Source organism: Pelobates fuscus, chromosome 11 (assembly GCF_036172605.1).
Source record: "Pelobates fuscus isolate aPelFus1 chromosome 11, aPelFus1.pri, whole genome shotgun sequence".
NCBI classification, from domain to species: Eukaryota; Metazoa; Chordata; class Amphibia; order Anura; family Pelobatidae; genus Pelobates; species Pelobates fuscus.
In genome coordinates this window covers 120,061,298-120,088,388 of record NC_086327.1, presented here as the reverse complement: position 1 = coordinate 120,088,388, position 27,091 = coordinate 120,061,298, and the positions used below count along the sequence as shown (strand labels likewise).

The window sequence follows — 27,091 nt, the reverse complement described above, 5'->3', positions numbered from 1 at the left end:
GTCAAATGTTGGGTTAGTTTGAATCAAAGTATAATGTTCTTGACTTTAACCTAGATTTTATGAAAAAGGTGCTGCTAACAATTTTTTGTCCCCAAATCCACTCTGTCCTTATGCCATGTTCATTCATGTTACAATAAGTGATGATTAATAAGATTTCAACTATGGACGACAAATTTCAATGTATCACACAAGCAGTGGCGTACACACAACCCATGGGGCCCCGGTGCGAAAACTGATCCGTGGGCCCCCCCGCGCGCGCACTTACTCTGCGCGGGCTGGGGCCGCAACACATGGTGTGTACGCCAGTGCATGCATAAACACATACACTTAAAGGTCCACTACAGACACCCAGATCACATCAGCTCAATGAAGTGGTCTGGGTGCCAGGTCTCTAGTTTTAAAGGGAAACTCCAGTGCCAGGAAAACGATCAGTTTTCCTGGCACTGGAGGGTCCCTCTCCCTCCCACCCCCCAATCCCCAGTTGCTGAAGGGGTGAAAATCCCTTCAGTGACTTACCTGAGGCAGCGACATGTCCCACGTCGCTGCCCGCTCCTCCCCCGTCGCACCACCTTCTTCCTCTGTCGGCCGGTGGGCGAGACTGATCCCGCCCACCGACCGAGGAGACCTAATGCGCATGCGCGGTAATGCCGCGCATGCGCATTAGCGCACCCCATAGGAAAGCATTGAAAATGAATTTCAATGCTTCCCTATGGGGAATAGAGCGACGCTGGAGGTCCTCACACAGCGTGAGGATGTCCAGCGACGCTCTAGCACAGATAATCTGTGCTAGGGACCAGGAAGTTCCCTCTAGTGGCTGTCTAGTAGACAGCCACTAGGGGAGGACTTAACCCTGCAAGGTAATTATTGCAGTTTAAAAAAAAACTGCAATAATTACACTTGCAGGGTTAAGGGTAGTGGGAGTTGGCACCCAGACCACTCCAATGAGCAGAAGTGGTCTGGGTGCCTGGAGTGTCCCTTTAACCCTGCAGCTAAAAACATAGCAGTTTCAGAGAAACTGCTATGTTTCACTGAGTGTTAATCCAGCCTCTAGTGGCTGTCTCATTGACAGCCGCTAGAGGATTTTCTGCGATTCTCACTGTGAAAATCACAGTGAGAAGATGCTGACCGTCCATAGGAAAGCATTGAGTATTGCTTTCCTATGGGCGGTTTGAATGCGCGCGTGGCTCTTGCCACGCATGCGCATTCGGAGCTGAGAGGCGGATCGGGGCGGAGAGATTCCCAGCGCCAAGGGAGTCCAGCGCTGGAGAAAGGTAAGTGCTTAAGACACACACACACTCTCATGAACAGACGCACACATTTACTGACAGACACACACTCAGTGACAGACATACATACACACTCACTAACAGACGCACACAAACATACTCAGTAACAGAAACACACACTAACACACTCACTAACACACACTCACACACACATTAACATACACTCACACACACTCTAAGACTAACACACACTAACACACACTCACACTCTAACACTAACACACACTCTAACACTAACACACACTCACACCCACTAACATACACTCACACTCTAACACACACTCACACTCACAAACACACACACTAACATTTTTTTTAATCCCCCCAGCCTCCTCTAACACACACTCACACTCACAAACACACACTAACATTTTTTTTTTAAATCCCCCCAGCCTCCTTACCTGTGGGAGAGCTGAGGGGATTCCCTGGGGTCCAGTGGTGTTGCTGGGTCTGCTGTCACCCGGCTGGCCGGTCCTGCGGGCGCGCGAGGGAGCACTGTCTCCTGAGTGCTTCCTCTTCAGCTCCCTCGCGCGTCGCGTACTGATGCCGGAGCCGGAAGATGACGTCATCTTCCGGCTCCGGTATCAGTGCGGTGCGCGAGGGAGCTGAAGAGGAAGCACTCAGGGCAGAGTGCTCCCTCGCGCGCCCGCAGGACCAGCCAGCCGGGTGACAGCAGGGCCAGCCTCGGGGGGCCCTGAGGTGGCCGGCTCCTGGCCCCCCAGGAGAAGAGGCTGGCCCAGTGACATACATACCTGGGTCGCAGGGCGGCCGGGCCCCCTGGTGGGCCGGGCCCGGTCGCAGCCGCGACCCCTGCGACCCCGGTATGTACGCCACTGCACACAAGGTCCGAATACCATTTAAAGTCTATTTGTAAATAGGTAGTATGATGTCTGTAACAATTGGAAAGAATAGTTCGAGTTTGTAAATTTCCACCATCACAGATTTAAAGCGGCACTTTCATGCCGAACTTACCTTTCCCTAATCGCTTCCTCTTCTCTCCCTCTCTTAGGATCTGTTCTTCTTTTTTTCCTATCTGATTTAGTTTTCTTTAAAACATAAGACAATATTTTTTCTTACGCTCGAAAAGCTCTAAACCACTTCCTGTAGGTCAAATACATTTTCCCACAATACTCACTCCTCCATGATCTCGCGATGCCTTCTGTCACTATTCCCGAACATCCTGTCATTTAGACAGAACTCTGGCGAAACTACTGAATTTCATCCTAACAAAATGAGAACAGTTTGTTCGTTCATGATAGGACGACATTCTGTACTCTTAGTTTGGTTCGAAATTTCATTTGAATGAATAAAATTCCAATTCGATCCAGGGAGCGAGGCTGAAAGACCAAGATTGTGGCTGCTCACTGTTGTAAACCCCTTCCCCCTTCTCATAAATGGCCCCATGGTGGGGCATTTATTAACTAGCTGGGGTGGGGGCATAGTGCCCCCCCGAGCCCTCACCCATGCCCCACAAATGGAGGCTATTTAAATAAACAAGGGACATAGGGTCCCTCTCAGTCATGAGCAGCAGGTGGGGGCCCTAAATGACAATAGGGGGGATATTGCCCCCCTCATGCCCCTACTCATGAGCGGCTGGTGGAAGCCCTGAATGACAATGTGGGTGCCTGTTGTGCGTGGTTGGGGACCCTAAATAACAATAGGGGGGACCTAGTGTCCCCTCTGGCTCCCACCCATGAGCGGCGGGTGGGAGTCCTAAATGACAATAGGGGGTACCTATTGTCTCCCCCTGGTCCCCACTGATGGGCGATGGGTGGGGGCTAAATGAAAAAATACCCCCCAGGTGAGTACGAGTCCCCAAGCCTCTAGTCACCACTGTCAGGATCGGGACAGGGATCCAACACGCAGAGTACAAAGAGTGGAAAGGTACGTATACCGGGCCTTAGAATGGCCGGACTAACGTACCGAGAGTAAAGAATAGTCAGAGGCAAGCCGAGGTCGAGGGAACGAGAAGACAGATAAGCGAGAGACAAGCCGGGTCAAGGGATAACAGAGAAACAGGGTAGTACAACGAGCCGAGTCAAAACCAAAAGAGCAAACTAGAATACCAGAGCACTGAGTGACTAGACAAGCTAGAACCACGACAGGGCAATGAGCTGAAGTAAGGAGTAAGCTTAAATACCCTGGTTCTGGATGGAAATCACGCCTCTGAAAAGTACCGATTGGATATCGGACACTTGAGTGACAGATTGCTCGTGCTAGCGTCATGACGTCACGTATTGAGCGTCCTGCTAGAAAAGGACGTGGATTCCTCGCGGCCGGTGTTTAAGTGACTGGATGAACCGCGAGGAACGGAGGAGACAGCTCGCCTGGACGGATACACCACCAAGTCTCTACCTCCCTTAGAGGTAGAGGCCTCAGGTACCCTGACAGTACCCCCCCTCTCAGATACGCCCACCGGGCGGAATGAACCGGGGCGAGATGGGAAGCGAAGGTGAAATGCTCTGCGAAGGCGAGAAGCATGGACGTCCTCCTGAGGTACCCAACTCCTCTCCTCAGGACCATATCCCCTCCAGTTGACCAGATATTGCAATTTTCCCCTTGAAATTCTGGAGTCAATGATGGAGCTGACCTCGTACTCCTCCCGACCCTCCACCTGAACAGGACGAGGCGAGGAGACCTTAGAGGAGAATTTGTTGCAAATGAGGGGTTTCAACAAGGAGACATGAAAAGAGTTAGGAATGCGTAAGGCAGGTGGCAGAGCAAGGCGATACGCAACCGGATTGATACGAGTGAGAACCCTGTAAGGACCTATGTAACGAGGAGCAAATTTCATGGACGGAACTTTTAGGCGAATATTCTTAGTACTCAACCATACCCTATCCCCAGGAACAAAAACAGGAGCCGCTCTTCTATGTTTGTCAGCGTGTTTCTTGAACAGCGAGGAACTATGTAATAGAATTTGTCGAGTTTGATCCCATAATTTCTTCAGGTTGGCGACATGATCATCAACCGACGGTATCCCCTGAGAAGAGGAAACCGAAGGAAAAATCGAAGGATGAAAGCCATAGTTCATGAAGAAAGGGCTAGAGCGAGTTGAATCGCAAACAAGGTTATTGTGTGCGAACTCCGCCCAAGGAATCAGACCGACCCAATCGTCCTGGTGTTCGGAAACAAAGCAACGCAGATACTGTTCGATCTTTTGATTAGTACGTTCAGCAGCTCCGTTAGACTGAGGGTGATAGGCAGAGGAAAAGTTCAATTTGATGCCCATTTGAGAACAAAAGGATCTCCAGAAACGTGAGACAAATTGAGAACCTCTATCAGAAACAATCTCTGAAGGGATCCCATGTAAGCGAAAAACTTCTCTCGCAAAAATCTCCGCCAATTCAGGGGAAGTCGGAAGTTTAGGTAATGGCACGAAATGGGCCATCTTAGTAAATCTATCCACCACCGTGAGAATAACAGTCTGTCTCTTGGAAGCAGGCAAATCAACGATAAAGTCAATGGACAAACAGGACCAAGGTTTCTCAGGAATGTCCAAGGGGTGTAACAGGCCACATGGGGATGCATGAGATAGTTTAGTCTTGGCACAAGTCTCACAAGCTGCGACGAACTCCTCAATATCCTTACGAAGTGAAGGCCACCAGAAATCCTTGGATATCAGAGAGTACGTCTTGCGAATACCAGGATGACCAGCTATTTTACTTTCATGAAAACATTGTAAGAGCTCCAGTTGAAGTTCAGGAGGAACAAAGTTTCTTCCCTCAGGAGTGTTTCCGGGAGCTAGATGTTGTGACTTCAAGATCTGGTCAAGTAGCGGGGAATGAATTTTGAGACTGGTATTAGCAATAATATTGCATTTGGGTACAATGGAAGACAAAAGTGGTTCAACTGAAGCAGAGGGTTCATATTGGCGAGATAGCGCATCGGCTTTAGAATTCTTTGACCCAGGTCTGTAAGTCAAAACGTAATTGAAATGGGTAAGAAACAACGACCAACGAGCCTGCCTGGAGGACAGACGCTTGGCCTCTCCGATATAAGACAAGTTTTTGTGGTCTGTCAGGATGGTAACAGGATGTAATGTACCTTCCAATAAATGTCTCCATTCTTTCAAAGCCTTGATAACCGCTAGTAATTCTCTGTCACCAATGTCATACCTGCTTTCAGTACCGGTCAATTTTTTAGAGAAAAATCCACATGGATGTAATGGTTTATCAACACCCAACCTTTGAGATAGAACAGCACCTAAACCAGTCTCTGATGCGTCTACCTCGAGCAAAAATGGCAGAGAAGTGTCAGGGTGAACTAAAATTGGAGCGGAAGCGAAAAGCTCCTTGAGAGTCTTGAACGCAAGGAGAGCTTCAGTAGTCCAATTCTTAGTGTCAGCCCCCTGTTTGGTCATGTTAGTGATAGGTGCAATAATGGAAGAATAGCCCTTAATAAAGCGCCTATAATAATTGGAAAAACCAATAAATCTCTGTATGGCTTTAAGACCTGTGGGTAAAGGCCACTCTAGAATGGATTGGAGCTTATCCGGATCCATCTTAAATCCCTCCCCAGAGATCACATAGCCGAGAAAGGTTACCTGGGTTTGATCAAAGCTACATTTCTCCAACTTGCAGTACAAGCCATGCTGGAGAAGCTTGTGCAAAACCCTCCTGACTTGTTTGTGATGAATCTCAATGTCACTAGAATGAATGAGTATATCATCTAGGTATACAATGACGCACTCTTGCTGAAATTCCCTAAGAACCTCATTAATCAGATCTTGGAATACTGCTGGTGCATTGCATAACCCAAAAGGCATGACGGTATATTCATAGTGGCCATATCGAGTATTGAATGCCGTCATCCACTCATGTCCCTGCTGGATTCTCACCAAGTTATATGCCCCTCTGAGGTCTAACTTGGTGAAAATTGTAGAGCCCTTCAAACGATCGAAGAGTTCGGTGATCAAGGGAATCGGGTAGGCATTTTTAATGGTTATCTTATTCAGGCCTCGATAATCAATGCAAGGTCTCAAAGAACCATCTTTCTTTTTAACAAAAAAAAATCCAGCCCCGGCAGGGGAGGAGGACCTCCTGATGAATCCCTTGTCTAAATTCTCGTGAATATATTCCTCTAGGACTGAGTTCTCCTTTATAGATAATGGGTATACATGACCTCTGGGAGGCATGGTACCAGGGAGTAGGTTAATTTTGCAATCAAAGGACCTGTGTGGAGGTAAGGTATCGGCTTTCTTTTTGTCAAATACTGCCTTTAAATCTAGATACTGAGGCGGAATTTGTGTCTCTGTAGGATTGTCAGAGGTATTCGATGTATTAGTTAATCCAAGAGGTAAGACCTTCCGCAAGCATTTTTCTTGACAATTCTCTCCCCATGAAACTATCTCCCCTGATTCCCAATTAATAATAGGGTTGTGTCTCCTCAGCCAGGAGTACCCCAGAACTATGGGAATAGACGGAGAAGAAATGAGCATCAAGGATATATCCTCTTTATGCAGGATGCCAACAGTCAAGTTAATTGGTATGGTCTCATGAAAAATAACAGGCTCAAGTAACGGTCTACCATCGATGGCCTCAACAGCCAGAGGTGTCTCTTTTAACTGGGATGGAATAGCATGCTTGGCAGCAAAACCCTGATCTATAAAGCTCTCAGCAGCTCCAGAATCGATTAGTGCCATAGTCTTAACTACTCCCTTCTCCCACTTTAAAGAAACGGGTAACACAAGCCTGAGCTCCTTGTAGTTGTGAATTGAGGACAAAGTAGAAACACCCAAGGCCTGTCCTCTAGAGGAACTTAGGTGCGAGCGTTTCCCGAACGATTGGGACAATTTAGGCGTAAATGACCCCTGACTCCACAATACATACATAAACCCTCCCTTCTCCTGTACTGTCTCTCCCTTTCAGTGAGATGAGTACTGCCTATCTGCATAGGTTCAGGAATACGTAAGTCTTCGAAGTCAGAGATTTGAAAGGTAGGCGCTAGTTTAAAGGAGGGTCTACGGGTCCTATCTCGAGTGTTCTGCCTCTCTCTTAAGCGTTCATCAATACGAGATATAAAAGAAATTAAATCCTCCAAATTTTCAGGGAGTTCTCTAGTAGCGACCTCGTCAAGAATTACATCTGATAACCCATTCAGAAACACATCTATATAAGCCTGTTCGTTCCACTTAACTTCTGCCGCCAAGGATCTGAACTCTAGTGCATAATCCACAAGTGTTCGATTGTCCTGTTTAAGGCGCAACATTAATCTAGCTGCATTGACCTTTCTGCCAGGAGGGTCAAAAGTTCTTCTAAACGCAGCTACAAAGGCATTATAATTATAGACGAGTGGATTATCATTCTCCCATAAAGGATTGGCCCATCTCAAAGCTTTTTCAATGAGTAGAGTAATAATAAATCCAACCTTTGCTCTATCTGTAGGATAAGAGCGGGGTTGTAGTTCGAAATGGATGCTAATCTGGTTTAGAAAGCCACGACACTTCTCCGGTGACCCGCCATAACGTACTGGTGGGGTAATACGGGAAGAAGCACCTACAGTGGCTACCTCTAGACCTGAGACTGCAGGAGAGATAGAAGGAGTACGTGTCTCCTCAGGTGGATTACTAGCACGAGACAAAAGTGCCTGTAGTGCCAAAGCCATCTGATCCATCCTATGTTCCATGGCGTCAAACCTGGGATCCGAAGAACCAAGCTGACTGTTTGTACCTGCAGGATCCATTGGCCCTGTCGTAATGTCAGGATCGGGACAGGGATCCAACACGCAGAGTACAAAGAGTGGAAAGGTACGTATACCGGGCCTTAGAATGGCCGGACTAACGTACCGAGAGTAAAGAATAGTCAGAGGCAAGCCGAGGTCGAGGGAACGAGAAGACAGATAAGCGAGAGACAAGCCGGGTCAAGGGATAACAGAGAAACAGGGTAGTACAACGAGCCGAGTCAAAACCAAAAGAGCAAACTAGAATACCAGAGCACTGAGTGACTAGACAAGCTAGAACCACGACAGGGCAATGAGCTGAAGTAAGGAGTAAGCTTAAATACCCTGGTTCTGGATGGAAATCACGCCTCTGAAAAGTACCGATTGGATATCGGACACTTGAGTGACAGATTGCTCGTGCTAGCGTCATGACGTCACGTATTGAGCGTCCTGCTAGAAAAGGACGTGGATTCCTCGCGGCCGGTGTTTAAGTGACTGGATGAACCGCGAGGAACGGAGGAGACAGCTCGCCTGGACGGATACACCACCAAGTCTCTACCTCCCTTAGAGGTAGAGGCCTCAGGTACCCTGACAACCACCCACCAAAAAATAAAATATAAAGCCCTACCTACCCCCCTCACTCTAAAAATAGTTAAGGGGGGAACAATGAAACCAAATACCTGTAAATAAAAACAAAAATACTTACCATTTGATGTCTTATTGTTTCTAAAACCTTTTTTTTTCAGCCACAAAATGGGGCAAATTAAAATCCATTAAGCCCGTCGAAGGTATAATATAAAAAAGGACCAGAGCGCTAAAAAAAAAACCACACAGAAAAAAAAATCCTGATGAAAAAAAAAAATCCATCTTCACCCAGCGACGGCACCGCGCAGACTGAGCTCCGCAGGGCGGGGAGAAGCTTATAAAACCTTCCCACGCCCTGCAATTTGACTCATTTGACTTTGACTTGATTTTGACTTGATTTGACTTGATTTGACTTGATCGGTTGGTTTAAGCCAACCAATAAGAGTGCTCTGATAGGTAAATAGTGAGCCTTCCCTGATTGGTTACCTGTAAGGCTCACTTTAAAAAAAAAAAAAAATCCTGGCACTATAGAATCCTACAGTGCCCCCCTGCCTCGCAGTCCCCCTCCTCCCACAGTGCTGAAGGAGTTAAACCCCTTCATTAACTTACCTGAATCCAACTCCCTCGGTGCTGGGTTAAGCACTAACCACGCTCCTCCCTCGCCGACGTCAGCCGATGTGGGAGACCTAATCCGCATGCGCGGCAATTACCATGCTCGCATTAGAATTTCCCTATTGGAAAGTATTAATCAATGCTTTCCCATGAGTATTCAGGTGACGCTGGAAGTCCTCATGCATACCGTGAGTACATCCAGTGTCATTTAGAAGACCAAAAGTCACCTTCTGGCCCAGAAGTCCCTCAGTGGCTGTTTGGTAGAAAATTCACTTTTCAATAGATTGAGAAAAAAAGTACAAAACAATCTAGATTTCTCACATTCACTTCTTAAAATTAAAATTGTTTTATTCAAAGATTATTCACTGTCTTGAAGATTACCTGAAGAGACGATTTGTGGAAATTCCTTTATACAAAATCTGTCCATTCTCCAAGCAATGTTTCTTGGTTTGATGAATAGTATGAATCCCTAAATTCTCGCATCCACCTCTGCCTGATATTCTGTGATCATAAAACAACAAAGAGAAAAAAAAATGTCTCTACATCTCCTCCTCTCCTTCCCCATGCCAAGGCAACTTTATGAGTAGCCACTTCTGCTGTAAATTTCAAATTTAAGAACAACGCAGTCAGAAACTCATTTTGCATTCACTTTAAATTCACCTGTTAGCAAATAACCCGATTAATGTTCAGCCTAATATTACATGATATAACAAAGTGGTAAAGAACGATGTTTCTGTGCAGGATTGTTTTGAGGTCTCCAATTTTATTTCATGTATTCACTTGATCATATCTCGTTTATATCTTTGCTGAGGGCAGTGTCCGAAGGTATGTCTCCGTGATCCACTGTATACATAATGAAGAAGCTAAATATAGCATACATATATTAACTTCTACTGAACATCTAGGCAGTAAGCAATGAGGAAAGTCTCCCTAATCTTTCATTTACATCTTCTGTGGCAAAGGATACATGGAATGGAAAACTGATGGACCATTGAGAAGCTACCTCACTTGATAATAGAAATTACAGGGATCCCAAATGGACCCCACTGCCATTTTAGGACTTTTATCTTTCTAATAACACATGAGATGAAAGCATAAACAGAGACAATTGTATTTATCATAATTCAATTATCACCATTGTTATCAATAGGAAATAAAATTATGGAATATTAAAGAATAGAAAAACGGAGCAAACGTGTATTGATAGAGGGAAATGCTAAGAATTTATTCTTTATTCTTGCAATAACAGATAGTAATGCATTATAAAAAAAAATGGAAAATGAGTATGATTATCTTTCACACGATCTATAAAATGTAAACCATTGTTTATTGAACACACATTCGGAAATTATATGTGCTAGAAAAACATTTAAATATCTTAAAATAACACTGCAGGAGCCACAATGGATAAGAGATCGCTATTAAGGGCAAATGTTTGCAATTAGCATTATTTGTAAAGTTGTTTAAAACCCGATACATAGATATTATTAACCCCTTAAGGACACATGACATGTGTGACATGTCATGATTACCTTTTATTCCAGAAGTTTGGTCCTTAAGGGGTTAAAGCTGATTGTTAGAAAAAAATAGACTAAACATTGTAGGAGTGATTGCATTTTTGTAAATAAAGACTTACCTGGCTTCCAAGTTCCAACTGTAAGTTTATACAATCTTCAGTGGACAGTAACATTTGAGATCACAAAGCTAAAAAGATGTTTCGTGTGCTATTTGTAGCAGTGTGAGAGGATATTGTATCTAGATTCATGGTGGTTATTTACAAAGAAATATATGATTATCAAGGGAAATATCCACTTATATATTGTGTAATTGCACCATAATTATTAAATATCAAACTGTGATCAATTGATAATCCTATTTGAATGCACTTTATCATCTTAAACACATTTTGTTTAAAGATAAAAGCTCACATCTACTATCATTGGTAAAAATGTTACAGACTGCATGGCTTACGGGCATGAATGCAGTACACGCCTTCGAAATTGGAGATGTCTAACCTAGATTTATCCTCACGCTCTTTCACTTCTAATTTCACAATTTCATAACCAGCTTCTGTAAAAGCCTTCTCAATTTCTTCCTTTGTTATTGTCAAGCCATAAAACTTTTTTTCCCCAACATAACAAAATGTACCATTTAGTACACTCTGAAGTATGATATGGCCTCCTGGTTTGAGCAAGTCCATAAAGTTCTTCAGGGTGTTACAATAGGTAGTCCTTACATGCAGTCTCTAAGCAGAGACAACTTATTAGACAATCAGCTGGTGGCAGAACAAGTGGCTCAAATGGATTCTTCTTCAGTACGTCACATTTCAAAACGTGCTGCACATTTTTGCGGAGTTTTTCTTCCTTATCCACCAAATTAGCACTGGAGAATAGAAATATTAAATTATGGAACGGCTCTGATTTTGATGTAAATTCTATTACTGATCCACAGATAACATAGAAAAAAACATCATAATTTGTATTAATAATCTTTACATGGTAAGACATATAAATGCCCATCTGATTTGATCACAAAACTGAATATGAGGTGCCGCAATTCACTAATAGGTGCATGATGGGTAATGTAGTTGTGAACGATAATCCGGAAGTGGCGTGACGGAGTAAGAACAGGCGTCACTTCTGGTTTTCCGATCAACCAGAAAGAAAGGATTCTGGACACCTAGCAAGTTAGAAACAGCTGAAGCCGAATATCCATTGGCGAATCAAGAGAGAAGGAGGAGCTCTCAAGCCCTTTAAACTGAAACCGTGAAAACCTTCGTCCATACCAACTGAAAAAGCCCCATCAGCGAAACACGTCTTGGACTTCATTCAGAAAATAAGGACGTATTGCTTTTGTTTCATTTGGTTTTGATATATGTTTATATTTTATCTACTTTTTAAATATATTTGGAAATAAATCTTGTTTATATCAGCAAAGTCCATTATTCCATTTATAACCTTGTTCCTGCAGGGAAGTGTCACCCTAGAATTTGACACTAAGCAAAAATTTTGGAGCCAGTTATTTAACAGGCTTAAAAGAAGGTGAGCAAAAACCTGTATTAAGCATATACTTACCTGTTAAAAACAAGTTACACCTAGATTGCTCTCTTTTGTGTTTCTATCTTCATATATCCATTGTGGAGGAGTATTCTGAAGCCTCCACGCATTATAGAAGAAGGTATTTGGTGCCACCTAAAAGGCACAGACGTTCCCCCCAGTAGGAGCTACACATTTTCATTTTTAGCTCTCCCAAAGCTTGAAACCACCAAAACGGTGACTGCACCTGTATGCTACAAGAATCTGGTGAAAAAAGGGTTGGCCCAGATGCATTACCATCACATTACACCTGGTTCATACTCTTATTTTTCCTAATTCTCTATATATTACTTGTTTATGTTTTAATTATGCTTCTAAAGTTCAGGGGGGGAGACAATTGTTAAAAAAAACACAAGGCCTGTTGACACTATAAAGATGCAGAGATAAGATAACATTGTCTCAATTATTTCCACATATGATGACCTACCTGTATTGAGCTAAATTACCTTAAGCCCCAGCCCTTTATACCACATAGGTTGCTTTCTTGCAACACACTTAAATGACAAGGAAGTGACCATACATACAAAACTGAGCTCATACCGTTCATACTGTTATGCTGATCATTGGGCTATTTTTTATTATCTGAGATCTGTGTCTCATTGGTTTGTTTTTATGCCAAGAGATCTGTGCATCTCATAACCTTGACATAAATGCCTGCTGTTTAGGGGACCTGCATGTTTCTGCACGTTATTGCTTTCATTATTACCTATGAAAACGTTTCTATTAATAAACAGATATTTACAAAAAAGAAAAACAATTTTGATAAAGTACTCACATTGGCATTTATTCACTAAATGTCATACTATAGAGAATTGAAAATAAATTATAAAAATAAAGGCTAAAATATTGATGGTGTGGGACTTCCGGTCTAACAGCGAAGTAAACGGACGCACAATCCCGGAGCTCCGTGATAGAAACTGCGATAACAAGCAAATATACTGCCGATACGGTTCCCACTGAACACTGTACCGCAAGGAGAACTGCCCCAAGCCCCATGGGACGCAAGCACAAAAAGCTGCTGCCGGACAAAGCGGCCCCAGGGCTCACGATAGGTGAAATGTGGCAGCAAGCACGAGGCCTGAGCGGAGTCAATATGGCGGCGCTCCACGGAGGCTGCTCCGACTTCTCAGATGACGGCACAGGGGGAGACGAAGAGGACTATCTCCCAGCCCCAGACCCAAAACCGAGGGCAAAGCCCAATACACCGAGAGCTGACCCCGACGCCGATCTGGTAACTACCGGAGTGTTAAAGAACCTGCTAGCAGAACTACAGAAAAATATCCTCTCAGATGTCACAGCACTCAGGGGTGAACTGAAAGGCCTGTCGGGCCGCATAACAAAGCTGGAGGATGCCTACCAAGACCAACAACAGCATACAGCCTCGCTGCAGCGGGAAATACAAGAACTGCGCCAACAAAACCTGCTGTTTGAAAGGCGGTTCGCGGTCCAGGAGGACACAAGACGGAGACTAAATTTAAAAGTTAGGGGGATCCCAGAGGGGCTACCAGAGGCAGAGCTGCCACAAATGATTGCCCGTATGCTTAATATTGTACAGCCCCCAGGCCAAACCAAGGCCATCACACCCAAAGACATCTTCCGGATCCCGAAACCCGCTACGGCCCCAGCCACGGCCACAAGAGACACTGTACTTACCTTCAGAAATGGGTCAGACAAAGAGACGATCCTCACTGCCCTCCGGGGTAAAACACCCATACGATTTGAAAACACAGAATTAACCTTCTATGCCGACCTGTCCAGTGGGACTCTAGCATGGCGCAGATCACTCCGTCCACTCACCTCCACTCTCCGGCAACATAACATACAATACCGCTGGGGGCCCTCCCACACGCTACTTGTGCAACACGGAGGGAAAGTACATCAACTCCGGGGCATACAGGACGCTGCGGATCTTCTACACACCTTAGGCGTGCCTCAGGACTCACTACCCCAATCGGGACCCCAAACTCTCACTTCCCCGGCCCAAGGCTGGGACCCAGCGAGAATTGCCCCGTTTATACCGAGGAACAAACTCTGATCTCCTATGCCTCTGTCACCACCTAACCAGAGACATGGGACAGGCTCTCCAGCCGCAGGGATGCCAAAGCCTACCCGCACCAGACAGCTACACACGTTCTATATGAAGACTTAGAGCCCACCGATAAGCAGACAACCTCTGCCCCTCAACATGAACATTTACCTCTCCAAGAAACTCTGCCCCACGGACCTACCTCCCGACCCTACCCAATGGAGATATCTGCAGCCCGGGCCTCAGGAACGACAGGCCCCAACACCTTCACTCTCAACTGAGAGCAACAAGAACTCGGCCTACACGGCCTCCTGGACTCTAACCTCAGGTGGACGTGGGTTGACGGTCCACTAGATGGGCCCACCCGGTTATAAGAAACCCCCAACCTTCCGAAGGACTAAGGGCCTCCTCTGATTGTCCGAAAGGATGTAGGCTCCAGAGCAAGTGGTTTGAACACAACACTCTGTTCATACTGGTTTTGTTTTGTTTTTCTTGTTTTTCTTGTTTAATTTTCCCCTTTTTCTAGCTCCACATTGCATGCCTCTCTAATAAGGCACTGCCTATCTTTTTTGTGGGCACTTTATAAATAAGCGAAACGTATACGTAGGTTCAGATTAGAGAATACATTTGTTCTTCTTACTTGTATCTTAACAGGGGTACTACTCTGCTTTACGCACCACAATGCTTTTACATACCTACCGATATATTTAATATACGCACTGTACAGCACTTATCCTGAAGGGAACATGAGAGGTATATGTGGTAATATTCACAGTGTACCTAGATTAAGGATGTAACTAAACAATGGTATTGCTATCCCTATCACGTGTGTAACTCGCTACCTAATTAGCTTGCCTAACTGCAGACACCGCTGCCTCACAATCTCTTAACCTGCTATCACTTGCTTCAATAACATAATGTACAACCGTGAGACTGACGCTACATGTCTTTACTGTCCTCCACCTCCCTTAACAGTTCAGCCCGGATAGTATCTTATGCAAGCGCCACCTATACTCCTTAATTCGCCTAATACCCCAAGGAATCGATAATAGGCGCAGTGCTACAGCTTCGCCCAGCACTAAATACTTTACCTATAAGGATCAAAGCTTAAATATGTCCTAATATTATTGCGATAGTACTAGTTTACGAATACTGAATAATCTCCAGGCGTCAGCGGCATCACAACTGTGTATAACGGGTCTCAACCAAAATACACTGGTAGTTTTCGAAAAGCCCACACAAGAGTACCACTCCCTGTATAAACCACACACGCAGGCCACCTATGACCACACAACACAGCGCAATGCCACACTACAAATGTAGTAACATCACTAATATATCCAGCCTAGCACTGATAAACACTGATGTTTGTTCCCTTAAATTTTTCTTTTTCTCTCTTCACACCGTCAATTTCACATGTTAACTGATCTTCTTACTTAACCAAGCTAACGTTTTAGCGCAGTTTTTGCTAGGAACTTTGCATGTAACGAGCTAGCAATGTTGACTCAAGTTATGTGTCCATAACTATATACAAAAATGTGCACTGCTCATAATGCCACCATTGTATCATTATTGTTGTATTATGTCTATGCTTACACACGCTGTTGTGGCGGGGTAAGCTGTCTTGTATATTCATGCACCCAAAAATAAAGAATTCAAAAAAAAAAATATTGATGGTGTATTTTTAATTTGACTTCTGTAGCTGAGTTGGATATTTTTTTTTAAGTCAACACTTTTTGCCTAAACTTTGCAATTTGTTTTTTAATCTGCAATGTTTATTGAATTAATCATTATGTTTGGAAGGGAAGAACATTTTTCTAAAACAGAATATTTTTTTTAGAAATATATTGTCTAGGGTTATGTTTGCATATCATTTGAGAGGTGTTCAATCACAATTTAACTTGGCATTTTTCCTTGTGGTTTTTTGGCTCAACACTCATATGTGTGCCGTAAACTTGTTACCTCCTATAAAACTGCATTCTTCTTTAGTTCCTTATTAAATCTTTATTATTGGATAGATCGTACCTTTTCCCTTCTAGGTCACAAACAAACTTTACATATGGGGTCCAGTCCAACATATTAGAGTCCTTCTTCAGCCATTTCTTTAGTTCGGTGAGATTTTGCTCCAGGAAGTCGGAAGTGATAATGTTGGTAAAGACTTCACAAGCTGACAGCAGGTCATAGATTGATGGTCCAGCACCAACGTCAATTAGTGTGTCTCCTTTAACAACTCCTTTTAAGATAAAGTATATATTTAGATATATAAAATCACAATTCTGCAGAAAATTTCAAGAAATATATATATTTTTTTGTTTAAACAAAATATTCATGGTCATGATTAATAAGTATGTGTGTTGTTGATCCCATGAGAAGTCTTGTTTCCATTATGCAGTCAAGAAGGAATAATTTCCCCATTTTGGCATAATTGGCTATCACTTCAAATTGGTTAATTTGACTTCTTTTGGATCAACAGGATAAAAATATAAGTTTCTTGTGGCAAAGAAAAAAATACATATTGCTATAAAAACATTGAATGTTTCTCTGTTCTATATCTGCTATTCATACCACTAAACATTTTTTTATTTTTATTTTAAAGATGTTCTATTTCCATTTTTCCATAATTACCCTACATAAATATTTGACATTACTGGACTTAAAGGGTAACTATAAGAAATTAAAACAACATATTTGTTTTTGGTTTGCCTAGCTCTCGAGAATTCAAAATATATAAAAAATTGAGGGCATCTGGGCTAAATCATCCGACCTCCATATAGGTAGATGTGTTTGACTATTTTATGTCACAGATGTTTAGTTTGCTGTTAAATTATTATTTTTGCTTATTATTTTTCCCAACTTTTCCAAAAGTTCAATTGTGTTTGGGCTTCACTTGGTGTGCAAGAATGGTGACTCTAAGCAAAACTATGTTTCAACAATGTATACTCCTAGCATCATGTGGACAGTCTTCTAAATCTCAGTCATCAAGGTACACCAAGCGTCCAAATTTCATCAGTATCCCCATTGGATTACACTTGGGAATGCCTAAGTCCAAGACTGTTAGCGTGCCTTAAGGACTGGTTTGTGAACAACGGATATGGACTGATATAGAAAAAGAATAACCTGTGGATTGTGACTCACATCTTTTACAGACTGATATTTCAAGTGTGTACACCTTTAGCCTAAACCAAAACACCCCCCTAATACAATCAGCATTTATACATCCTGGGACAAATGTTCTCTCATTAATGAAACTATAATGATGCTCAACATTTGAAGAATCTGTTTATTTTTATGTTAGCCATGCTAGTTGTGTTTGCTGTAAGAACTTGAGCAAGATGCCAATAAACTTTACCCGCAACAAAAAAGGAATTGGATCAGAATAAAAGTACAGAAAATTGTGTTTTAGAACATGAGCTAGTTAGTTGGTTAGTTATAGAGCCCTGCAGAAACAGGGACAAATTTACTTTATTCCACATCTGTGTAGATCTGATACAGCTCCATCTCTTGTGCAATCTGTCAAACATACTCATTACATATGACGACCGACGTTACTGCTCCAACAGACAGTTTTGGTAGGAAGAAAAGCAGGTAAAATCTTTACGTGTAATTTGTAATTGATCCCGAGTAGCATCTAGTCCTCGATGTAAGAAAACGATCTACTGGCCCAAATTTAAATTACATTGACCATTACAAAGTTTGGTTGCAATTTTACACATTTCAGGAATGAGCTAAATTACATTTGTTGCAGCAAGTACCGTGGTACCATAAATCTAGTCTAGAAAAAAGAGGCGCATTAACAAACTACAGACTAATGGAAGATGATTGGTTTCGAAGTCTGTAAATATATTAAAATCAATACTAACTATATATATGGTAAATTATTACAGTGATTAGCTATCATGCTGATCTATGCTCTGAGATACAAATTCAATTTTTGGGTTAGTATGAATCAAAATAAATTGTTCTTGACTTTAACCTAGTTTTTATGAAAAAGGTGCAGTTAACAATTTTTTCGTCCCCAAAATCCACTCTGTCCTTATGTCATATTTATTCATGGTGTAATACGTGATTATTAATACGATTTGGGCTGTGGTCGCCAAATTTCAATGTGCGTACAAGGTTAGCATGTTAATTAAGTCAATGTGTACACAGGTAGCATGATTGCTCTAACAGTTGGGAAGAATGTATCAAGTTTGTAAATGTCCACTATCACAGACTTAATTCTCTTTTGCAGATGTTATGCCAATATGGCCTTTGTTTTGGCAGCACACCTTTTACCTTTTTGGGCTCCTCGGCATGGTACCAGCTTTAGTTTAATGTTCGGAACCTCTCTAACAACAATAAACTAGGAATTACCAATATTACGGTGAGATTATAATATAAAAAAAATCCCTGCTTGACTAAGAACATTTTCACATATACTGCTCTATTGGAAGTATGTATCAAGATTAACATAAATCCTGCCAGTACAGCAATTCCAAAATTCAAAACAAAATTCTCCCAGGATTCCATACAACATATACTAAAAATTAGACTTCGAGATTTGGGGTTGGTCATGTGATTGGAAGAATTTCTGATTTTCTAATTGTTGTGAGATAGAATGTCAGGTGAACCGACTCGCAAGAGGTTTGCCCAATCATGTTGGTTGTATCTTCAGTCCAATCAAGAGGTAGCATCAAACGATGTTTGATGGGTAGGGGACTGCCACTAAATTATTTTATTCACAGTAAAGTTACCAATAGAACAGAAAAATAAGAATAAAGCAACAATAGTTCCAGTTAGTATTTCTATAGACACTTAAAATATAGGGGGTTATGTATACATATATATTTAACGAATTTGTGTTAGCATTGAAATGTATAGAAACTTGATTTGAATTTGCCCATATGCACACAAAACTTTCATAACTGATAAGGGAAAACCGTCAAGAACAAGCGTGTAACTTCACTCCGCCCGAAATCCGTAATTACGTAAATACGAAGGGCAGCATCATGACATCACTAATGACGAAAGGGCGCCAGGACGAAGGATGCAGTCCTGGCGCCGAAAACGGAAGTAGGAGGAGCCCTAATTCAGAAAAAAGGCGCCAATACCGGCATATTTAAAGATCTGAACGTAGAGAATGGACTTTTGAAAAAGGCTGACGCCGAAACGCGTCAAGTACCAATTTATATATGTATATATAGTGGACTCTTTTATTTGGTTTTAAAGCTGTCGTGTAATAGTTTGTCAAATAAATAATTTTTTTGCTGATATCCTGCATCCTGGAGTATCTGGTAAAACACCTTGAGACCACCTTGAGACTTACTGATTCTAATATCCTTAGTCTGAGCCAGCTTATTTAAGTGGCTCATGACCATGTGAATGAGACTAATTTTATTACTGGTTGCACACATTTTAAACGTTATTACCCTATGCTGTTTTTCCTGTTTTGTTTTATCTGCAGGATTCATTTATGTACACGAGTGGTAATATGCATGTTTTTTTAGTGTGCTCTCACCAACTTATATGTTATATCTATATAAATTATGTGTGTGTGTGTGTATATATATATATATATATATATATATATATATATATATCTTATATATAACATCATACTAACTATATTTTGTATTAATATATACATATATTAATATAAAAATACACTTAAAGTAAAATTACACAGGTATATATATATATATATATATATATATATAATAACTATATATAGTATTATAAAATATAAATAATAATACATTTAAAAAAAAACTAAAACTTTTTTTTACAAAATTCTAAAATTATATATATATATATTTTTTTTTTTTATTTGGCATAGATTGGTGATAAAATGGTTGCATGAAATGAGCATGAAAATTGCCAAAATACCCCAAGTTTAATACCTTAGGTTGTCTTGTTTTAAAAAATATATACATGTGAAGGTTTATTCAGGGAGTCTTGACAAATATCAGTGTTACAATGTAACTTGCGTTCATTTTGAAAAAAGAAATGGTTTGGAAATAGCAAAGTGCTACTTGTACTTAATGCCCTATAACTTTCCAAAAAGCTAAGAACATGTTAACATTAGGTATTTCTACACTCAGGATAAAATTTAGATTCTATTTAGCAAGGGATTTTTTTGGCGGTTGTAGATGCGTAACAGATTTTGGGGGTCAAAGTTCGAAATAGGGTTTTTTTAACATTTTTTTCATCCTATTTTATAATTGTTTTTATAGTAAGTTATATGATATGATGAAAATAATGGTATCTTTAGAAAGACCATTTAATGGCCAGAAAAACACTATATAATGGGTATAGTAAATGAGTAAGAGGAAAATTACAGCTAAACACAAACACTGCAGAAATGTAAAAACAGCCCTGGTCCCAGATGGTAAGAAAATTGAAAAGTGGTCTGGTCACTAAGGCATTAAGTTGAAAATTAACTTTGAATTTATGGCAATTCTCACTTTAGTGAATAACCCTAATTAAAGGATCACTATAGTGTTAGGAAAACAAACCCGTTTTCCTGACACTATAGTGCCCTAAGGGTGCCCCCACCCCCAGGGTCCCTGTCTCTTGGCGCTGAAGGGGTTAAAACTGGATAAAACGGGGCTCCCTTGGCTCCCTCTCCTCCCCCGTCGACGTCAGCTCCCAAGTGGAGCCGAATGCGCATGCGTGGCAAGTGCCACGTGCGCATTCAAATAGTCCATAGAAAAGCATTTCTCAATGCTTTCCTATGGACGTTCTGCATGCTGGATGCGAAAATCGCATCCAGCGTCGCAGAAGCGCCTCTAGCGGCTGTCAGGAAGACAGCCACTAGAGGTTGGATTAACCCTGCTATGTAAACATAGCAGTTTCTCTGAAACTGCTGTGTTTACATGTGAAGGTCTAAAACCTGAGGGACCTGGCACCCAGACCACTTAATTGAGCTGAAGGTACTTGATACCTTTCCAGGTGATAACATATAAGAGAATAAGTATACGTATAAAAGACCACTTCTTTTCTTTTTCTTTTTTCTTTTTTCTTCTTTTTTTTTGTTTGGTTATTATTGTTGGTATATTTTGTGATTTTATTATTATAATTTTTTTTAAATAAATCTCCATATCTCCATAGGCTATATCGTGATAAATTTGAGGTTATTGTATTTTACGCCTTCTATAGACTTGTAATCTCTCTTTATAGGACTGCTGTATGTAGAATTCACATGATGATATGTGTTATCTGTAACATTTGTATAAAATGCATATTTATTTATATAATTTTATGCAAGATAAGTTTATGGATATTTGCTTGAAGAGAATAAACTTAATATAAATTAAAAAAAAATAATGATTATGAAAATCATAAGGCTTAAAGAACACTTAACATCACAAATGACCAAAAAGCCAGGAGTGCAAAACTACAACTGGCGAGATGTTTATCATAGTTAAAGTGTCTGATAAGCTATCATGTGAACTATAGTTCCATTACACCTGAGGATTACCACTTCTAATCTAGGAAATATAAAGTAGCAAACTGTTTTTATAAGATAAACATAGAGAATCATTAAAAAATAAATACCACATCGTTTTGTATGCTTGTGTATAGATTGAGAAAAAAAATAAAACATGTTTTGTTTTATTATCATATTCACTTTTTATCTATTAAAATGTTTTATTCAATAATTATTCACATTCTATTATGTTACCTGAAGAGAAGATCTCATGAAAATTCCTTAATACAAAATCTGTCCATTCTCCTTGCAATTCACTTTTGTTTGATGAATAGTATGATTCATAATAATCTTTTGAATTAAATTCCTGCATGTAGGTCTCTGGTCCAGAGAATGGTGTGTCCATTGTTCCCTCTGATGAATCAACAAAAGCTGATAGCTGGGTTAAAAGAAAAGAGGTTGGTGTTAAACACTCCAGAGATGACCTTACAACAACGTTACTCATGAAAATAAACAGGTAAGCAGATATAAATATAATGCACAGGTAGAAAAACAAAATAATCATGGATAAATAAAAATAAAAAGAGCTTTTTCAATGTTAGTATATGTTATTATATTAATTAGACATGGGCAGAGCGAAGTAATTAGTTTCGCCCGATTCACTCTGTCTGAAAAAAAAAAATTCAGCCATAAATTCGTGGGGATTTTTTCTAAGGGGGAGGCAAAATATGCCCCTTCTCCCCTTTCCCCCTCTCCCATCCCAACTCCTCATCCCCATGCCTACCATGCCTGGCTTAATAGAGGGGTGTCTTGGTGGGAGGTCAATTTTAGTTAATCATTAATAAAAAGCATTATATGATAGGTAGCAGTAGCTAAAAGACAAGTATGCACCTGTGCAACATGAGGAATTTAGTGAACAATAGCTGGGATAGTAAACATTAGCCACAGCTATCCCAATTTACAATTTCCATACTAAGCAGCCAGTAATAGCTGGCTGTGTATCATGTGAGCTGCAGTCAACCATAAAAAGTTAGTGTGTACTGTAGAGGCCACAAGCCCAGTCTATAACTGCAATTCCCATGAAGCTCAGCTAGCAGTATCGGGGCTGAATATTATTGTAACACTCAACAACAGTTAGTGTTTTTATTGCAGACTTTGTGTAGAGCCCCCACTTGTCGCACAGCCCCATCAACACTACGTTTCTATTGCTATAAAGAACAACTATCAATGCTGCTTCCTTAACATCATGGGGTTTACACTCAACAAGTTAATGCTGTGAAGTTAGTGTAGCGCTAGTTAATATCGTCGTTACACACTGCACCTTATTCCACATTACCGCTAATCAGACACTGCACATTGTATTTGGTTTTAATAGCATAATCCAACTCGTTGATTGCCAGAAGTGTGTTTAATGCTTTGTCTACCATTGAAAGAGTTAAAAGTAAAATTCTTCTTACTAGTGTAGCAGATCCAGCACAGACAAAGAGAACGTTCATAAAATGGAGGAATGAACAGCAGTCAGCCAAAAGAGGATGGAGGAAGTCTGAGTGACTGGGAGTGGGTCCAACACTGAAAAGAGGAGAGAGATATCTATATAAAGTATATAAAGCATGCAATGTGATAGTGTTACTGATTGATAATTATAGTAACAAGCAGCTGGCAGAACATTTGTACATATTAACACTGAAATGTTGCAAAGAGTATAGAGTGGAGTGTCAAAAAGGGACTAATCACCTAAATGCTTAACCAAGTCACCAGAACCATAGAACTGAAAAAAGCAAGATTAAAGGGACACTATAGTTACCAGAACAACTACAGCTTATTGTATTTGTTCTGTTGAGTATAATCATTCCCTTCGGTTTATTTGCAGTGAACCTGATTTTTTTAAGGAAAAGGTAGTTTATTATTGTCTTATTGTATTATTAGTGTTTACATTACAGTCTAGGGATACATCCACTGGCCACTCTTAGTGATGGCTAATAGATGTGCTTCCTGGGACAGTGCTGCACAGTGTGACTGACATTCAGTGTCTCTACCCTCTCCATGGAGACACTGAAATGTCCTCATAGAGATGCATTGATGCTGATTGGCCAGGGCTGTGTTTGGCTTGTGCTAGCTCTTCATTGATCTGCCTACTTGACAAGCCCAGCCAATCCAATGCTTTGCTAGGGGAAAGCATTGTAATTGGTTTAGATCACCACTTCTGATGATGCCAGCCAAACAGGCAGACCAGGAGCAAAGCCAGCAGCAGCAGCCTGCAAAAAAAGGTAATATGTTGCTATGTTTATAGATGATAAGGGGAGGTTGGGGGCAGGGGGGCTAGATGTTCTTTTTAACACTACAGGGTCAGGAATACATGTTTGTGTATTATACCATAATACAGTTGCAAGCAAAAGTATGTGAACGCTTCGGAATTATATATGGATTTCTGCACAAATTGATCATAAAATGTGATCTGATCATCATCTAAGTCACAACAATAGACAATCACAGTCTGCTTAAACTAATAACACACAAAGAATGAAATGTTGCCATGTTTTTATTGAACACACCATGTAAACATTCACAGTGCAGGTGGAAAAAGTATGTGAACCCTTGGATTTAATAACTGGTTGAACCTCCTTTGGCAGCAATAACTTCAACCAAACGTTTCCTGTAGTTGCAGATCAGACGTGCACAACGGTCAGGAGTAATTCTTGACCATTCCTCTTTACAGAACTGTTTCAGTTTAGCAATATTCTTGGGATGTCTGGTGTGAATCGCTTTCTTAAGGTCATGCCACAGCATCTCAATTGGGTTGAGGTCAGGACTCTGACTGGGCCACTTCAGAAGGCGTATTTTCTTCTGTTTAAGCCATTCTGTTGTTGATTTACTTCTATGCTTTGGGTCATTGTCCTGTTGCAACACCCATCTTCTGTTGAGCTTCAGCTGATAGACAGATGGCCTTAAGTTCTCCTGCAAAATGTCTTGATAAACTTAGGAATTTATTTTTCCTTCGATGATAGCAATCCGTCCAGGCCCTGACGCAGCAAAGCAGCCCCAAACCATGATGCCCCCAACACCATACTTCACAGTTGGGATAAGGTTTTGATGTTGGTGTGCTGTGCCTCTTTTTCCCCACACATAGTGTTGTGTGTTTCTTCCAAACAACTCAACTTTGGTTTCATCTGTCCACAGAATATTTTGCCAGTACTGCTGTGGAACATCCAGGTGCTCTTGTGCAAACTGTAGACGTGCAGCAATGTTTTGTTTGGGCAGCAGTGGCTTCCTCTTTGGTATCCTCCCATGAAATCCATTCTTGTTTAGTGTTTTACGTATTGTAGATTCGCTAACAGGGATGTTAGCATTTGCCAGTGACTTTTGTAAGTCTTAAGCGACACTCTAGGATTCTTCTTCACCTCATTGAGCAGTCTGCGCTGTGCTCTTGCAGTCATCTTTACAGGACGGCCACTCCTAGGGAGAGTAGCAGCAGTGCTGAACTTTCTCCATTTATAGACAATTTGTCTTACCGTGGACTGATGAACAGCAAAGGCTTTTGGAGATACTTTTATAACCCTTTCCAGCTTAATGCAAGTCAACAATTCTTAATCATAGGTCTTCTGAGAGCTATTTTGTGCGAGGCATCATTCACATCAGGAAATGCTTCTTGTGAAAAGCAAACCCAGAACTGGTGTGTGTTTTTTATAGGGCCCCTGCCATCACAGTCTGCTTAAACTAATAACACACAAAGAATGAAATGTTGCCATGTTTTTATTGAACACACCATGTAAACATTCACAGTGCAGGTGGAAAAAGTATGTGAACCCCTAGACTAATGACATCTCCAAGAGCTAATTGGAGTGAGATGTCAGCCAACTGGAGTCCAATCAATGAGATGAGATTGGAGGTGTTGGTTACAGCTGAGGGCAGCTGTAACCAACACCTCCAATCTCATCTCATTGATTGGACTCCTGTTGGCTGACATCTCACTCCAATTAGCTCTTGGAGATGTCATTAGTCTAGGGGTTCACATACTTTTTCCACCTGCACTGTGAATGTTTACATGGTGTGTTCAATAAAAACATGGCAACATTTCATTCTTTGTGTGTTATTAGTTTAAGCAGACTGTGATTGTCTATTGTTGTGACTTAGATGATGATTAGATCACATTTAATGACCAATTTGTGCAGAAATCCATATCATTCCAAAGGGTTCACATACTTTTTCTTGCAACTGTATAATATAATATTAGCCTGGTTTTAGTTCTGGTTTTAACAAAATGTGTGACAGTAGTCTACTTATGATCTCTCTCTTCTCTTCAGTATCACCATCGCCTTCACCATCACCGCCTTTCTGGCTCTATCAGTAGTCACAGCACTTCACGCCTTTTTTCGAGTTATATATGTATATTTTGTGTAGATACCGCCTTGGGGAGTACTGATAGATAGTGATGTCGCGAACATGACATTTTCCGTTCGCGAACGGCGAACTTCCGCAAAGGTTCGCGAACGGTCGAACACGGCGAACCGCCATAGACTTCAATAGGAAGGCGAATTTTAAAACCCACAGGGACTCTTTCTGGCCACAATAGTGATGGAAAAGTTGTTTGAAGGGGATTAACACCTGGACTGTGGCATGCCGGAGGGGGATCCATGGCAAAACTCCCATGGAAAATTACATAGTTGATGCAGAGTCTGGTTTTAATCCATAAAGGGCATAAATCACCTAGCATTCCTAAATTGTTTGGAATAACGTGCTTTCTAAACATCAGGTATGATGTTGTATCGATCAGGTAGTGTAAGGGTTAAGCCCGCTTCACAGTGACAGACCAAACTCCCCGTTTAACGCACCGCAAACAACCGCAAACAGTCCATTTGCACAACCGCAAACTCCCCATTTGCACAAGGTTGGATACCAAGCTGGCCATGTCCCGTTCCTTGTCCTCACTGATGTCATTGAAGGTCTCTTCCTCCACCCAGCCACGTACAACACCAAGGGTTCCCGAAAGGTGACAACAAGCCCCCTGTATTTTTTTTTTAATTTACACTACTGTTACACCAGATATGAGTTGCACTGGTGTGACACTGTGCCCTGGCAGGCCCTGAAACGCACATGTGTGAAGGAAACTGACTGCTATTATATTACAGTCAAAAAAGTTTTTTTCTTTTTTTAAATGCAAGCTATTGTGACACCAGATATGAGTGGTGGCACTGGGACCACCTTAAAAATATTGGATATCGCTAAGAATCATGATCACTATATACTTTCTCTACAAACCTCTAAAATGAACCAAACTACTCATCCATCCGCTATAACACTTTATCCCACCTAGAACTAGTGCGCAGTTGAAATACTTGACTCTTACTTTCCCACACTCAGTCATGCCACACACATTTCACCACTACTCTCACTGAATCCCTCTGACTACGGCTAAATTCAT

General features: G+C 41.4%; 1 pseudogene; it reads right to left on the bottom strand.

Annotated features, from left to right (window-relative positions):
* Positions 1-10,728: 10,728 nt before the first annotated feature.
* Positions 10,729-27,091, bottom strand: part of LOC134577596 (nicotinamide N-methyltransferase-like) — a 24,728-nt pseudogene continuing 8,365 nt past the window's right edge.